The 17169-nt window shown below is 40.9% G+C and overlaps 1 protein-coding gene across 1 annotated transcript in view; it reads right to left on the bottom strand.

Moving 5' to 3' along the window:
- LOC114045504 (E3 ubiquitin-protein ligase TRIM7-like) overlaps positions 1–16114 on the bottom strand; it is a 72715-nt gene extending 56601 nt beyond the window's left edge. The window contains exon 1 of the mRNA XM_027865549.1: positions 16096–16114. The gene's annotated coding sequence lies outside the window, so the exon portion shown is untranslated. The remainder of the gene's footprint in view (positions 1–16095) is intronic.
- Between the last annotated feature and the right edge of the window lie 1055 nt (positions 16115–17169).

Genomic DNA, 17169 nt, shown 5'->3' with positions numbered 1-17169 from the left:
GGGTGTGGGTGTGTATGGGTGTGTGTGGGTGTGTGTATGTGTGTGTATGTGTGTATGTGTGTGTATGCGTGTGTGTGTGTGTGTGTGTGTATGTGGGTATGTGGGTGTGTGGGTGTGGGTGTGTGGGTGGGGGGGGAGTGTATGTATGTGTGTGTTGGGGGTGGGTGTGTGGGTGTGGGTGTGTATGGGGGTGTGTGGGTGTGTGGGTGTGTGTGGGGGGGGTGTTTCCAGTCCATTGCAGGGTTCTGCCAATTTTCCTTCCCAAGAAGCTATGGCTTCCTTGATTTCACTCCCTTGCTCAGAAGACTTCAGTCAGTTCCTTTGTCTACTGAATAAAGTACCAAACCCTTATCCTGCTATTTAGGTCTCTCTATGATCTTCTTCCAACCTCCTCTTCTCACTCTACATCATTTCAAGTGTGATGCAATACATTCCAAAACACGCTATTCCACCATTCCCTTGCCCCTCCCCTGAGTCTTGTGCCTTTGCACATGTCATCCTTTATGTCTGGAATAGACTCCTCTCCTACTATATCTCTACCCTCTACTTACATCTATTGAAATCACTCCTTTCTTTCTAGGCCCAATTCCAGTGCCACTTACTCCATGAAACCCTCCTTTTTCCTCCAGTTGAAAGTAATCCTCTCCTCTCATATTTCTCACGGTTGGTTTGGAGGGGGTGGCAGCTGGAGCTCTAGGAAGCAGCCTTAGGTTTCAACAGAAGACTGGGTTCAATCTTGCATCCTCCCAACAATCTTCCTGGTTTTGTCTCATGACAGGGTTTCCCTGAGCTTACGAATTTAGTTCATATCTAGGTCTCTACAGAAAAGGCAAACATCCATGCAAGCACTCAAGCTAATACTACATATAAAGGACAGGTATTATTTAAGCTTATTTAAGGTAAAAGAAAATACAAATCAGAAAGGATTCACATCCAAGTCCATAAATAGTCAAAACAACTGTCCTCCCTTCATTGGGATGCCACCTTTCCCAGGGACCCATACAGTCCTTCAGACTGATAGTATTCACTCTGTATTTGAGGTTGTCCTACCCTTGCAAGGGAAAAGTGTTTTGAGTCACCAGGGAGTCAGCCGCTTTCTCCTTCCCACACTCCTCATAACTCGCAACACAATTGAAGGGCAAGTTTACTCCTTCACATAGTGACTCTGTCCCTTGCTGCTTCTCATTGACAGCCCCTGATTGGTCTAGATCCTAGACCCAGGGGTGGGGAATCTGTGGCCTCGAGGCCACATGCGGCCCTCTGGGTCACGTGTGGCCCTTTGACTGAATTCAAACTTACAGAACAAGGGGATTTGTTATGTGAAGTTTGGATTCAGTCAAAGGGCTGCACTTGAGGACCTAGAGGGCTACATGTGGCCTCAAGGACACAGGTTTCCCACCCCTGTCTAGTAGATAGGCACTGTGCCATGGGATTTTTCTGTTTGTCCATGAATTTCTCCCTTGCTCCTCCTTGTTACTCTACAGCTACCAACTCTTGCTCTTACAAGTCTTGACTTGGTACAGAAACTCCTCACCTCTGTATCTAATACTATCTCTCTTACCACATGACCCCCCTTTCTGGGGCAATACAGCCCCCCCTAATTCTCATGGTTTCCTTGAGGAACCACAGAGCAATGCCAGCATCTACCCAGGAAACCAAAAAGTCTGTGCGGGTCCAAAAGTCTTCTATCCAGTTGTGTGCCTATCTTAGAATACCTACGTAAGATCCTTAAGGGCAAGACTCACAGATCATATCATCTCTGATTCCTAGTACTTTGCGCAGTACCTCACACAGGTGCTTCATAAATGTTTGTTGAATTGAACTTGAAATCAGAACTAGAAAATCATCCTAGGCAGCCTATAATCAGTGGTATATATGTGGATCGAATTTTAAGTACTGTAGGAGTGTAAAGAAGGGGCCAGCTAACTGAGGGCACTGAAAACAGGAAGCCGTGTTTTGGAGACACGGAAAGTTCTCTAATCATCAAACCTGTCAGTGAGTTTCACTGGTGAAGTGAAATTCCATCTCAGTAAACCTTCAATCATCATATGGCCCATTGAGACAAGCAATATTACAAGGGTTCTTTCAGTATGACCTTTTTTCTGGCGTGGATCCCTTCAGTGACAGTCTGAGGAAGCCTATGGATCCCTTCTCAGAACAAACAAACAAAAATGGATTGCCAATGAAACCAATTATATTATAATACAAGTATCAGATTTTTTTTAATTCACATACCCCAGGTTAAGAATCTTTGAAATAATGCCCTTGGCATTACTGAGGGTTACTGAGGATTGGAAAGAGTTAAATGAAACGCAGAGAGGGTCACCCAGAGAAAAATCAGAACTGTTCTTGTTTCTGGTCTATGTCTCTTCCCACACATACATAATAATCTGCTGGCCACTATGACTAACCCTCTTGGACACAGCTATTCTTGCCCTAATGGCTTGTGTGTTTAACCATCCTCAGTGGGGGCTGTTAGTACTCAGAGAGGTGTTAAAAAACAGAGTGTGGCTGCCTTTGCCAAACTCAAACACACACCATTCTGATGTGTTAACAACAAGGCCAGCAGCCAACCCTGGGCAGCAGCCATGGATTTTAAAACATTAGGTTAAGAGCAGAAGTGTCAACACACCAACAAATTCCTCATTTGGGCATCAACCTCACACACACACACACACACATTCCACACAACAGCAGGAAAGAGATCTGAGTGCACTGCTGTAGAACTGGTGGTTTCCAGGGAGACTATGATTAACTTAATTTATAATTCAGTACCATAATGCCCAACTCTGATGGAGTAGAACTGGAGTAATATCTCAGACACAATGCACAATAGGCCCTACTGAAACTCAAATCCCTTCACCCATCCTCCTTCCACCCACACTACCCAGCCCCTGCATGATCTATCCCCAAAATGTGCCTAACTGTCATCTCCAGTTTCCTTGGCCATTGGCCACTTGTGACCCTCAGAGGGAGGCAGATCTCGACTGCATGACGAGAGGTCTTCAGTTGACTGCACTTATAAGGAGAAAGTAGCAGAATGTGAGGATGTGGAATTCAAGCTCTCAGATTCCAGCTCATCTCCTATCACCACCAGGGTCAGAATTTTAACCTCCATCTACAGATCTCATGAGGAAATCCAACCAAGGACCTATGACCTCTAAACACCTTGTAGAATACAGAAAGCACACAGCAGCCAGGCCAACATTAGCCAGACACAGAGACCAAAGTCTTCAGTGTACAAGATTTCTACCTCTTCTTTTTGTTGGGCCAGTACTTGTCCCAGACTGATTGCTGAGGAATATCATAAATTCAGAGCTAGAAGGAATCAAGTCCAAGCCTTCCTTTTCCAGGCGAGAAAACTGAATTTTAGAGAAATGAAGCAAATTACCCAAAGTCACACAGATAGTATGGGCCAGTCAGAAACTGAACCCAGGTCCTCTGATTCCAAATCAGGAATACAGGCCCATCTCCTTAAGGAGCCTTAGGTTGAATAAGAGCAGGTGTGTACAACAGACAGTTCTAACCAACTTGTGGGAGCTGATTGTTAAAATTTCAGTATGAGCATCTGTACCTTTTTCAGTCATTTGCAGTCATGTCTGACTCTTTATAACTCCATTTGGGGTTTTCTTGGCAAGGATACTGGAATAGTTTGCCATTTTCCTTCTCTAGTTCATTTGACAGGTAAGGAAACTGAGGCAAATAGGGTTAAGTGACTTCCCCAGGGTCACAAAGCCAGTAAGTCTCTGAGGCCAGATTTGAACTCAGGAAGATGAATCTTCCTATTTCCAGACCCAGAACTCTATTTACTACACCACCTAGCTACCCCATGTACATACCTACACCTTGGGAATCAGCAAATGCTACAAATCAGGGCTTGATTTAATGTTTGGTTGATTCCCTAAACTTAAGAAAGTTTTAGTGATGCAAATTAAACTTAGAAGTGTGTCCTGCATGCATTTTTTCCAGAGAGCATGCTGTTACACCTTTACGAGAATACCCCTGGATGGGAGAGACCTGTTGTAGTGGAATAAACACCACATTTTGAAAGCTTGGTTTGAATCCCTGCTCTGTCACTTGCTACCTGTTACCTTGGGCAAGTTATAGGTGAGATCCTTTGTGCCTCATGGGATTTGAAGCTAGAAAAGACTTAATAAATCACCTAGTATACAATTCCTTTATTTTGCAGGTGAGAAATGTGAGAACCACGCAGGTGATGACATTCTCGTGGACAATGGATGGTGGTATATATGTGAGCCGGGTTTTAAACCCAGATTCCCTGAACTCCAAACCCACTGCTCTCTCCACTACACTTGCACTGCTTTTCTATCTCTCTCTCTCTCTCTCTTTTTCAACATCCTCATCTGCAAAACAAGGAAATTAGACTAGATAATCCCCGGGTCTCTTCTAACTCTTGGAAGATTCCTCCGTCTTATAGACAGAACACACTATCCATTAGAGACAGAGTGAAGCCAAAGTGAACAATTTTTCTCAAACCAGAATTGCACTATTTTTAGGTCACAGGTTTCCATGCAAAGACCAGTGATAGTAATACTACCTTACAATTGTATAATGCTTGAGTTTTCTAAGCCTACATAAGCTATGACCATTAGCAAATCACATGGTTTCTCTGAACCTCAATGTCCCCAACTGTAAAATATAGATAATAATACCTATAGTACTTATCCCAAAGGGTTTTTTAATGAGGATCAAATGAAATGGTTTAAATAAAGAGATGTGTAATCCCATCCACAAAGTCCTGGTGCAATGCTTCCTCGTGGCATGGAGGTGACCCTGTGAGAGAAATGATTAGTAATAACCAATGATTTGGGAAGATCCAGAGTTCCTCCTTTTTCTAAAGTCCTCATTTCAAAGTTCATCTCTGAAGGTTGAACTAAGTTTCTGCTCAGTCCTGATTAGACCCCACCTAACCTCACAAGGAATCTAAGGTGAATTCCTGTCCATTGTGTTCCACTCAAGCAAGTTTGGATGGAGATAGATCCTTTGTCTAGATTACCCAAATCTGGGGGTGGTCTGGGTGTAGAAATATTCTTTTTGTCCAAGAATGACATGATATCACTCTCCCAGGCTCTCATTAGAGTAGGTCCACCTATCATTAATTATTAACCAATCAAAGCTAACTGCCACCCTCTATACCACCCACTTTTCCAAGGGCATATAAGCTGTGAGCCTGCCGCCATGATTGGCTTTGATTCAAGAAAGAGATAGCTAAAAGACCATTCCTTTTATTAATAAAATGCTGGCCTTATTAATAAAATTATTAATTACCCAGATACTATGTCTTCTCAAATTTTTTAAACATCACATCTGGACTCTTGAAGGATATGCCAGGGAAACACAAGCAGTAGTAGGTTCTACTATGCTGAAAAGGCTTTAAGGTATGGCCTGGAAATGGGCCAAGTCTGTTTTCCAAGGAACAACCCAGCTAGTAATGGACAGTCACATCTCCTGGTAATGAAATATTTTTCACCATGGCAGCCTAAAAAATGAAGAAAGATAAACAAATGGCCCTAGTTCTGTGTAACCCCATTCTGCTGCTGCAAAGACAATGGCAGAGTCGTAGGAAAGGGGGCAGAAGATGCTCAGACTCTCACAGTTTTTAGGCCATCAACAAACTAACTATTGGTGTTCTAAATGCATAATCCTTGTCCAGTGACCAATGAGTGGACATACTGTGAAAGAGTTGAATCATGTCAATTGTGCCATAAATTAAACCAGAAGAAGGAAGAAAGTTATGGATAAATGAAAGAAAAACCCATACGTAACTACTTGGAGGGACCAGGAAAAAAAAAAAGGAGTAGGCAGAGGGGGCTTTATTGAATGCTCAAAAGCTATGAGGCATACTATTTCATGGGACGTTTGGTCATCACATGCTACAATACTAGTAAGTATCTGCAAAAATTATAAAGATCGAGTAAGACTTGAAAGAAGAACTAAGAGAGGATACTCACAACTCACTGCTTCGTGGAGGTGAAAGGTGCACAAGTGTCGCACATCGCATATGTTTTCAGACTTTTTCAATGTATTGGTTATGCTGGGGTTTTTTTCCCCCTTTCCTCTTTTTTTGTCTTTAAGGAAAAGTTATTTATTATATGGGATGAATCTGTGGAGGGGGCAAGATACCGGGGAAAACTATGAGGATGTAAAAAAAAACCCAAAAGACATCAATAAATATTTATTTAAAAAAAATTAAATATTTGCAAAAAGGCTACCAAGAAAATAATTTCAGCTTATGCACCAATATCATTTACTGAGGATGAAGTGGTAGAGAAATTCTACGAAGTACCTAATAAGACCCAATCAAAACAATATATCATCTGATATCCAGTGACTTCAATTCAAAGATGAATAAAAATTAGTTTATGGAGAAATAGATGGCAAGGTATTGTTCAGGAGAAAGAAGTGAGAGAGGCCAAAGACTTTGGGATAATATAGAATCTTCATGCCTATGTATCACGAAGACTTTCCTCATACCAGCAAAAATAAAGAACTAGAAGGTACTAAATGTAGAGAACACCAAATAACATCATCAAGAATGAAACTGACAGGAAAAGTTGACTTATTGACATGAGAATTCTCCCTAAATCAGTCATTTATGAATTGGAACATCAACTCATCAGAAATAATATCAAAATTTATGATAAACAAGAGGAAAGAACAATAGTCAGCATTCAGATGGTACTTTAAGGTTTGCAAAGTGCTTTGCATATATTATCTCATCTGAGTCTCATAACAACCCTCCAAGGTTATTGCACATTATCCCCATTTAGGAGACAAAGAAACTGAGGCTGAGAGAGATTAAGTGCGCTGGCCACTGTCACACACCTAGTAAGTGCCTAAGGCAGGATTTGAACTCAGGTCTTCTTGATCAGTGTTCAGTGCTACCCAGATGACTAGGTAGCAGGGAGAATAAGATATGGTATACAGTTAAGACTTAAATCTTAATTATTTAACAAGTGACTAAAAATCCAAAATGAGTAATGGATAACAGAAATGACATTGACTTAGATTATTAAAATTTCATCGAAGTTAAACCAATATAAGTTAATTGCTATTACAAGGAAACCAAAGTGTACAGAAAGCACCTCAGTCAGCAAACATTCGACTTTCTTGCCAAATGGAGAAAGATGCCTGCCAAACGTAACACCAGGTTAGAACATAAGCTCATCTGTAAAAATTTTATGAAGAATAACAATGGATAATTTTAAGCAGAATCATCATAAAATAAAGAGAAATAGTGAAGGATAAAACTGATTTAAAGAAAGCTTGGCAAGATATCAAACTAAACAAAGACACTTAAAGGGCATGCAAGGATAAAAATGGAAAGAGGACCACAAACAGAAGAAAAATGGAAGAGATTTGCAAAAAAACATTTCAGCAAACTATCTTGTCAAAGACAGTGATGCCACCATAGTTGGACCCTAATATCACAGTCACTGAGGTGCTTATAGAAGAGGTATAGAAATGGGCATGAAAGAGATAAAGGTAACAAAAAAAGCAACGAGATTGGATCAATTACGTATAAAAGAGATTCATGCTGGAAAGGATATGATTGTGAGGACATTGACGGACTGATATACAAGATCTCTAAAGGAAGGAAAGATATCAAAGGCATGGAAAAGTCTCAGACTTCATTAATACCAAAGAAAAAAGGGTCCAAGAGAACATCAGTAACTATTAACTTACACATCTGCTCTCCCAACTACAGAAAGTCTATATGAAGGTCTCACACACACACACACACACACACACACACACACACACACGTGTATGGGTGTATGGGTGTGGGTGTGTGAACTGAGAGCATCTTCTCAATAAGGGTGTTAGTAGGGAACAAGCAACCTTCTGCATAAGATACAGCATACAATTAAGAAAATTTTACTCTTAATTATTTAATAAGAGATTGAAAATCCTAAATGGGAAATGGATAACAGAAACAACATTGACATAGATTATTTTAATTTCATCCAAGCTAAACCAATGTAAATTAATTGCTACCACAAGGAAACCAAAGTGTACAAAAAGTAACTCAGCAAACATTTGACATCATTCAACAATGAATCCATATCTTTACCATCTCACAACTTACTGAAAGATGTTGAGAATATGAAATCTCATTGTGATTATTGGTATTGATTAAAGAAAAGCATCAAAGCAAGACAAAACACTGAATTACATATAGTTTTACAAAGTATCTCTCATCCACATATCAAAATCATTCAGGGCTCTTTGGGAGATAGAACAAAAGAAATGACTATTCAATGACCCTCTGATTTTAAAAAGTAGGCAAATTATAAAATGGGGAGATTTATGCTTGACAGAAGCATTTGCCACTGTGGTGAAAAAGATCCAGTACAGAGTCCAAGTCAAGGAAGGGATTACCTGTAGATGTACCTACCTGTAGGTCTTCTAGACCCTCCTGTTTGATGAGATTGCATTGATTGCATCCAGCTTCAAGATGTTGCCAAGCCAAATTTGGCCTATTCATCCATATAGGAAAGACCAAATGGATGAACAACGCCTATTTCCCAGATGTCAACATGTATCTGAATGAATACTCTGTATCTGGTACAGATGACACAAATGGACAATGAACTAGGACTAGACTTGAAAAGGAGAGCAGCCTCTTGGTTTTCAAGAAATTACAAAGCACTTTGACTGTTCCCAAGCTTCCCATGATAGGAAAGGCCCATCATAACAAGACCTAAACACCATTGCCCAGTTGTGGAGAAGCTGCGGCCTCGAGGCCACGTGTGGCCTTCTAGATCCTTGGGTGTGGCCTTTTGACTGAGTCCAAATTTTACAGAACAAATCCTTTTATTAAGGGAATTTATTCTGTGAAGTTTGGATTCAGTCAAAGGGCCACACTTAAGGACCTAGAGGGCCACATGTGGTCTTGCAGGTTCCCTACCCCTGCCATTGCCTCTGAAGAACTAGAGATGAAACACAGATAGCTATAAAAATGTATGTGGTGGGTGTGAGCAGGCTGCAACATAGAACCAATGAGAGTGTTAGTAGGAAAGAACAGCCTTCTGAAAGTGATATTCAACATCTTTATCACCTCACAATTCACAGAAAGATGGAGAGAATATAAGAACCCACTGTAATCATTGTAAACATTTATGCCTCAGAAGTCTGCAACCAAATTAGGGCTCGATTTATTATTTCTTTGATTATCTAGACCAGAGGAGTCAACAGGAGGTTACAATACTCCTCAATGCAGCTCAAATCTGATTAAAATGTAATTGGAAAATATTCAAAATAGTAAAAAAAAAAACCCATAAAACATAGATAATGTTAATATATGGTTTTCTAAGTCAATTTATTATCTGCAAGGATCCTTATGGACTATTTAGTGGCCTCCATTTCTATTTGAGTTTGACACCATTGTTCTAGACTAAAGAAAGCAATGGAGAAAATATTAAGCATGCAAATGAAATTTTAAAGCATGTGTCTTGTGTACATTCTTACCACTCCTGCCTCCCAAAATGGGTGGTTAAACATTTTCCAGCAGTCTGCTGGTCTACCATGAGAAAGTTGGTTTATCTGAAGTTTAGGGAAAAACAGAGAGGATGAGATAAAACAGTCCTTCTTAACTCTTTCTCTGCTTCCTCACCTGAGAAGGAAATTGTAAAGGCCTTGATCCTGAATCATGTCTTCCTTCCCTCCTCCTCTTCCATTTTCATGTATTCAAAGATCAGTGAGTCCAATAAATCTTTATGCCATATTCTCCCCCTCCTGTCTGGGCCCAAGAACATAGCAGCAAACTCCAGAGCACTTGTTCCCTTAGTAGGAACATAACTAGCCAAATGTGAGTAATGGGTTCTTCCATAAATGAGTATGTAAGATTGACATTGGTCTGGGCAGATATACAGGATGGGCACCAGACTGAGAAGATGTATATGAGCTACCCAAAATAGATAGATGGGTATAGCTCTAGGCAAGTGTACAGGGAAAGTGCATGAAATGAACACTGTTACAAACAAATGATCAGGAAGGACCCAAGGCTACAAGGCATACTATATTACAGTTGTTATTCACAGGGGGTAACCTATCCCTCACAGATCAGGAGTGATTAGCATCTAGCCATCTATTCATCTGTTCACTCACTCATCCATCAATCAATCCATCCATTTATCCATCAGTCCATCAGTTTATCCATCCATCCATCCATCCATCCATCCATCCATCCATTCATTGAACAAAATATAGATCAAGCTCAAGATACTAGGGGCTGCTGGAAGCAGGGAGAATACAAAGATGCCTGCCCTCAAAGAGAAGAGAGGAAAGCTCATCTGGGCCTCTCCTAGCGTTCTCTGACTTTTCTTATCTATATAACTCAGACAGAGGGCTAGTTTCTACTTACAACTTTCTCCCCAAAATTGTTCATTTTCAACTGAACAATTGTTCCAAATTCTGCTTCTCTTTGCCTATAGAGACATTCATTTAGAGAGGAGGAAAACAGCACCCAATGAGCCTTGGCTGTGTCAGAGAACCCTAATCCAGATCAGATGGGGCAGCCAAGTTATTCTATTGCTTAAAAACACAGGTAAAGAGCCTGGAGCTGAGGAAAGTATAGCATCTGATATGGCAGGAAGTAACAGAACTATGTTCTATGACTAGGCAGAGTCCTTCCTAGGATGCTACATTCAATCAGGGAATCCATAACTCTCAAGAGATGAAAAGAACTTGGAGAGGGAGGAGGTGTTGTGGAGTTTCCTTCCTCGGAGAGCTCCAAGATAAACAGGATAAACACCCATTTGTCCCAGCTGGCTACATTCAGCCCTGCCTAGAGGCAGGGGGATGGCAGAGATAACCTCTTGAGGTTGCTTCCAGCCCTGCGTTTCTATGATTCTAGGAAATAGACAATTATGAGCAACATGGATTTCATTATGATGACATCTCCAAAGTCTCAGTATAAAGCCTATATTTAAAAATATAAACATTTAAGTGAAAAATGTCAGGGGAATAAATATTTGTCTTAAAAGAGACCATCTGTTTCAAATTTTTATCTAAAAAAAAAAACCAACATGTGTTTTGTTTTAAATTTGTATGTGTGTTGCTATCCTTGTGTTAAGTATTAGGTAAATAGACAGAAGCATTGAGAATCCATTTTCCAGCAAATTTGGTTAGAAATCCTTGCACACGTGATGGGGGAACTAATTTGGGAGCTAATTGGAGTTTTGAGGGAAGCCAATTCCCCTGGGAGTTCCAAGTCCCCTCCTCTTTTCATGTGCACGAACATTATCCCAGAGCTGCTGTTTGTTTTGTTTGTGATGTCACTTCACACCTCAGCGGGCACTCCTGACACGGCCTACTGCCCAGCTGCAGAACGCCCAGCAGGCTCCCGGATACAGAGCACCATAACCCACACAGCCCACGCCCAGCTCCCTGCTAAGGAAAAACACATTTGTTTGGGGCTCAGATGCAGATTCATAGCGCGGTCAATTTGGATGCAAATTCTATTATGCCATAATGGGACTGTGTACACTCTGTACACACAGTCACCACAAACTCACTAATAGAAAACACCTTGTTTTTCGAGATGGGGAGGCTAGGCTCCAAGGAGTCAATGCTTCTAGATGATTCTGGGACCCAGACGTCCATCCCTAAGGTCATGACCACAGAGGACACCTGCAGGGGCAAACTCAGAAACAGGGACGTATGGGATAGTTTCACAGAACTACACTGGGAATCAAGAGATCTGGGTTCTAGTTCAACCTTTTCCACTAACTCCTTTTGTGAATATAGTGAAGAAATGTCATTTCTCTGGGCTTCAGTTTCCTCAACTATAAAACAAGCTGTCGGCCCAGATGGTCTTCAAGGCCACTTCCAACGCTAACATTGTAACATTACTTCTGATCATATGAATATACATTTATATAGCCCTTTAAGTTTTGACAAATACTTTCCTCATAACAGCCCTGTGATGTTGATGTCCCAAGCATTATGATTCCCATTTTTACAAGAGGAAGCCAAGCCCTGGAGATATGAAGTGACTTTCTCAGGACCACACAGCTAGGAAGTGTCAAAACCTGGATTCAAACCCACATCTACTGACCTCAAGTCCTTTCCACCATCAGTCAAATTGTCAACTCCTTAAGATCATGGGAAATGTCTTATTTATATTCTGTCTCTTTCCCTGGCACCTAGCACATCTCAGGGGGAGGGGGAGGGAGGGAGGGAGAGAGAGACAGAGACAGAGACAGAGAGACAGAGACAGAGAGAGACAGAGAGAGAGATTGACATTGAATGAAGAATAAATATTCAGATGTACATTCTATGACTCTATGAAATGCCCAGCACCTCCAAGCCTACAGACTGACAGACACAAAGCGCAAGTGAGAAACAGTACAGAGGTCGTCATTAGTACAGTTGGTCTGGTCTCATATTTGGAAGAAGTAGAAAATATTCAAAATGGCTTTCCTCACCTTTGCACAGGGAAGCCTAAGAAGGTAAAAATGTGCCTCTGCCTCTCCCTCAAGCATCTCCTCTTACCCAGCCCTCTCATGAGTTCCTGGCAATGAGAGACATCCTTCAGGTTCATGGGGAATAATTTGGTTGGCCAGTAAGAATCTAGGTGACTCATGGAATTCTCAAGCTTTCATCAGGCAAACTAGCAAAGTAGGAAGAAGGAAATCTTGATTTCAGTGATGACCCAGAGTTACACTCCTGACATACTCCACCTCCAACCCAAGCTAGTTGCTCTTGCACAACTGGTATTTTAAAAAAATAGTAAAGTCCTTCCTGAACCGCTACTTAACAGCACCCCAAATCATCAAGGCTCTAAATGATGATTCCACACTTCTCCTGATGCTCTGTTTAGCGGAGTATTTCACTTTAGCTCAAAATCAGCAAGGTCAGGGTTTCCCTGACTCTACCGAATGAGCCTAAATGAGAATTTGGATGACCGACTGCATTCTCATGTTTCTAAATGTCACCAAAACTGCTACATCTGTCAAGCTGGTACTGGCCCCTTCAAACACGCCCATCCCTTAGATACAGCTCCTCTTTGGGGGATTTAATCTTAGTAGCTTACAAGCTTCTCAAGAGCAAGGGCCAGGTTTATCTTTTTATCTCCCCAATGAGAGGCAGGGTGAGGAGAAGTTCACTAGGTCCTTTCAAACTAATCTATGAGTAAGGGCTCAGAGCTGCTCAGAACTGACCCTTCGAATAATGGAGAAGTCAGTGGATTATCCCATTCACCTCCTGCTTTGAACTCAATTTCAAATCCCACTTCCGAAGCACCATATCTGTGTTACCACGGTTACCTCTCTAGGTTTCTCTTTCCTCAGCTATGTACTAGCTGGCCTCTCCCTTTCCATCCTAGATCCTTTGTAAGGCCAATTCACCTGCAGTGTCCTCACACTATCCCCAGACCCACTGCTCCACATTGAGGCATCAGAGACACAGGATGAATGACAGAAAAAGCAGATTATCCACCTCTTACTATGTACCAAGTATTGTCCTAAGTCTGGGGATCCTGATACAAAAGCCAAGACAGTTTCTTTCCTTGAGAAGTTTATATTCCAACTGGGGAAGATGACACACATAAGGAAATGGTAGCCAAGGAGAAGTATATTGGTTTGGAAAGTTACAAGAATAATGTAAGGGAAAAGGTGGACACAACTTGTGAGGATCAATGATAGTAATGATTGATTAGGGTTCCAGTACTAGAAAGGGTTGGGGAATCAGACCAGCAGGGCAAATGAAACTAGATTGAACTGATTTCTCCACTTCTATTTAGTTTTGTGTCAGTTGAGTGGTGGATTCTGTGTCAGACATCCATGTTTCATTGGTTTCTTGGATTCGGTTTTAAATTCTATGGTTTTAAAAAATTATATTGCTCTAAGAAACATGTAGAAATCAGGAGTTCTTAAAGTGCTTGCCTTAATGACTATTAGAGATATTGCAATAGTTTTGAGTGTAAGAAATTCAAGTAGTTTGAAGATGATTCAAACCTATAATCTGTTGTTTGAAGGAAAGTACAGTTGAAATTTTTTTTAAAATGCCAAGAAATAACAAACAATTGATGCAAAATAATCTAATTAATCCTCAGGAAACAAGCCTAAGACCTTCAGAGGGACCTGAAAGCTGGAAGAGTTGTTATTGATGCCTCTACAATCCACAGGTTTCTTAGATTTGGAAGAATAGTGAGAAGACTAGTTTTTTTAAAGGTGGGGGCTCTTACTGTTGCTACGTAGTAAAAAATGCTTGTCATGGGCAAGATAATACAAAGGATGAAGTGTTAAAGACTGAAAACATGTCACTTTTATTATTGAAGCCCTTTTTTTCCATTAAAGGCTAAAACTAAACTGTCGTCAGAAGAAATCTAGGTGAACCTATACAATCTGGACATTTTTATCCCCTGCAAAACATCTACCCCCAAAATATTTTGAGGATTTTTGTTTCTAGTGAGCCTGGAAGTCTTTTCTCCATTAAAAGAATTATAAACACTCATAAGTATATACTGAAAAATAGAGTTGTTCTAGAATTATAGAAAATCCTAAGTGAGGATGGAATGTTGTATTGTAACCTTGGACTATGCCATACACAAAGAAAGCTTAAGAAATTTATCCAAGAAACGGAATAAACACATCAATGGCATGGGAACTTGCCTGCTTTAAACCCCATCGAAAATCTATGGACTATAATCAAGGGGTAGGGGAACAAGCATTTATTAAGCAACTCATAGCACTTTACAAAGGTTATCCTATTTGATCAAAACTATACTTCTGAGATCTAGACTCCCAACCCTGAGATCCTTAGGGCTCATGCCATCTGATAAAAATACTGCTTGCAAACCAGTCCAAGCTGAGTCCTTTCTCTGTGGCCATCCCTGGTTGAACTGCTCAATTCTGTAGGTCTTGTCAATCAACAATTAACTAGGAGCAGCACAGTGGATAGAGTGTCAGCCCTAGTTGGGAAGACTTATCTTCCTGAGTTCAAATCTAGCCTCAGATACTTACTACCTCTGTGACCCTGAGCAAGTCACTTATCCCTGTTTTTCTCAGTTCTTCAACTATAACATAAACTGGAGAAGGAAACAGCAAACCACTCCAGTATTTTTGCCAAGAAAACTCCAAATGGGGTCACAAAGAATCTGACACAACTGAAATGACTGAACAACAATAACAAATACTTTGAAAAATAGACTGTCAAAGGCATATTTAATAGCCACTGTGACTTATGGTTTCATAAAGAAGAATTAAAGACATGTCAAAATCTTGCATACTCATGTAAAACAAGTGATTTTTAGCAAAGCAAGGACATATTACATATTAAGCTTTTAAAAGAGGGGAAATGTTATATGTCATTAAATGTAATAGTCTTACTCCATCCCAGTTAATTCGCATACTATGGTATCACAACCCAGAATCTTTTAAGAAGGCAACAATGAGAGCTAAGACAAGGAGTTTTGGATGGTCTCTTTTAAGATAGAATAGATTCTAAAAGAACTTATGCAAAGAAAAGTACACTTTAGCCCAGATGTGTCAAACTCAGGCGGGAGACCCTGCCACGTGAGGCCTACAAAACTCAGTGCAGCCAGAACCAGATTAAAATATAATTGGGAAATGTTTAACAAAATAAATGAGAATGCAATAAAATTTAGATAATGTTAATTTGTGGTTTTCTAAGTCAATATTGCTACTGGTAGGCATTGGTTTGTATTTGAGTCTGACACCATTGCTCTAGCCCACCATCCCAGAGGCTATTACATTTGTCCCTCAGGTTTCTAGAATAACCGGAGGGATGGGAGGATTTTTCCTCCAATTCTATCAGCTTCAGCTCCCAATCAATTTTATTCCCCTCCTTGTTAGCCATCAGTGACCTAGGCCCTTGTTCCATTTAACTACTTAGCATCAATTAGCTTTTAGAAAGGGACATTTATTTTGAAGACATAACAATAACAAAAGTACCAACATTTCCCCAACACCTCAAGAGGATACTCTCCCCTATCCCACCTCAGTCTCTGAGATGAGTTGGCTCAAACTTAACTCAGTTTCTATATAACATTGATCCAACCAAGTTCCAGATTCAGCATGATTCTAGATGAGTTCTTGTCTCAATTACCTTTGGCCTGGATCCTGAAGGTCACTCCCAAAGGTCACATCTTGCTCCTCGGGGTATCAATGTTGAACTGGATGCTAATAACCTTCTAGGATGCTGGGCCTCCTGTACAGGACTCCTGGACCCTCACCCTCCTGACCTTTTGAAACTCACAAGGTCTAGGCCCCAATTCCTTCACCTAGAATAAAAAAGAACAAACACAGAGGCCAAGGACTAAGACCCATGTCACAGAGCCACATATCAGCCTCGGTGCAGAGATCCCACAGCCTATCTATCCCTTTACAGTGTCCTCTCTCACTGAATACTGTCAGCAGAGTCATAGAGTAGCCAAAAGAAAATAGTTCATTGATAATGCTTTTTGGGGGGCAGCTAGATGGCGCAGTGGTTAGAGTACTGGCCCTGGATTCAGGAGGACCTGAGTTCAAATCCAGCCTCAGACACATAACACTAACTAGCTGTGTGACTCTGGGCAAGTCACTTAACCCCATTGCCTAGCTGAAAAAAAAAAAAGATAATGCGCTTTTGAAGGCCGCTGCTACAGTTAAGCAGCAAATCAATAATAATAGCTAACATAATACTTACTATGTGGCAGGCACTGTGCTAAGGCACTTTATAAATATTATCTGATTTGATCCTCACAACAACCCTGCAAAGTAGGTGCTATCATGACCCCCATCTTACAGATGAGGAAACTGAGGCAAACAGTGGTTCAGTGATTTGCCCAGGGTCACACAGCTAGTAAGTATCTGAGGCTGGATTTGAACTCAGATCTTCCTGACTCCAGGCCCAGGACTCTATCCACTAAGACCCCTAGCTGCCTCCTAACCACATGGTTAGCAGACTGGAACCAGTTATAGAATGTCAACATATGCTCAAGTTTCTCCAGGACACTTCCAATGCACATGAACACAACTCTCTTGGAAGCAGGCTCTCAAGCCTTTACACATGGTGGGGATGATGTCAGAGCCACTCTGAGCATGTGCTAGTCTGTTACATATCCATGTACACAAGTCTTAACTCTAGTCACCACCCCACTCCGCTGCCAGCAAACCCTTAAAAATAAGCTCACTCATAAAA

Source organism: Vombatus ursinus, unplaced genomic scaffold, assembly GCF_900497805.2.
Source record: "Vombatus ursinus unplaced genomic scaffold, bare-nosed wombat genome assembly UNPS02014778.1, whole genome shotgun sequence".
In the NCBI taxonomy this organism is placed as follows: domain Eukaryota; kingdom Metazoa; phylum Chordata; class Mammalia; order Diprotodontia; family Vombatidae; genus Vombatus; species Vombatus ursinus.
Note: the sequence above shows the minus strand (reverse complement) of the source record. Positions and strands in the feature narration are given on the sequence as shown.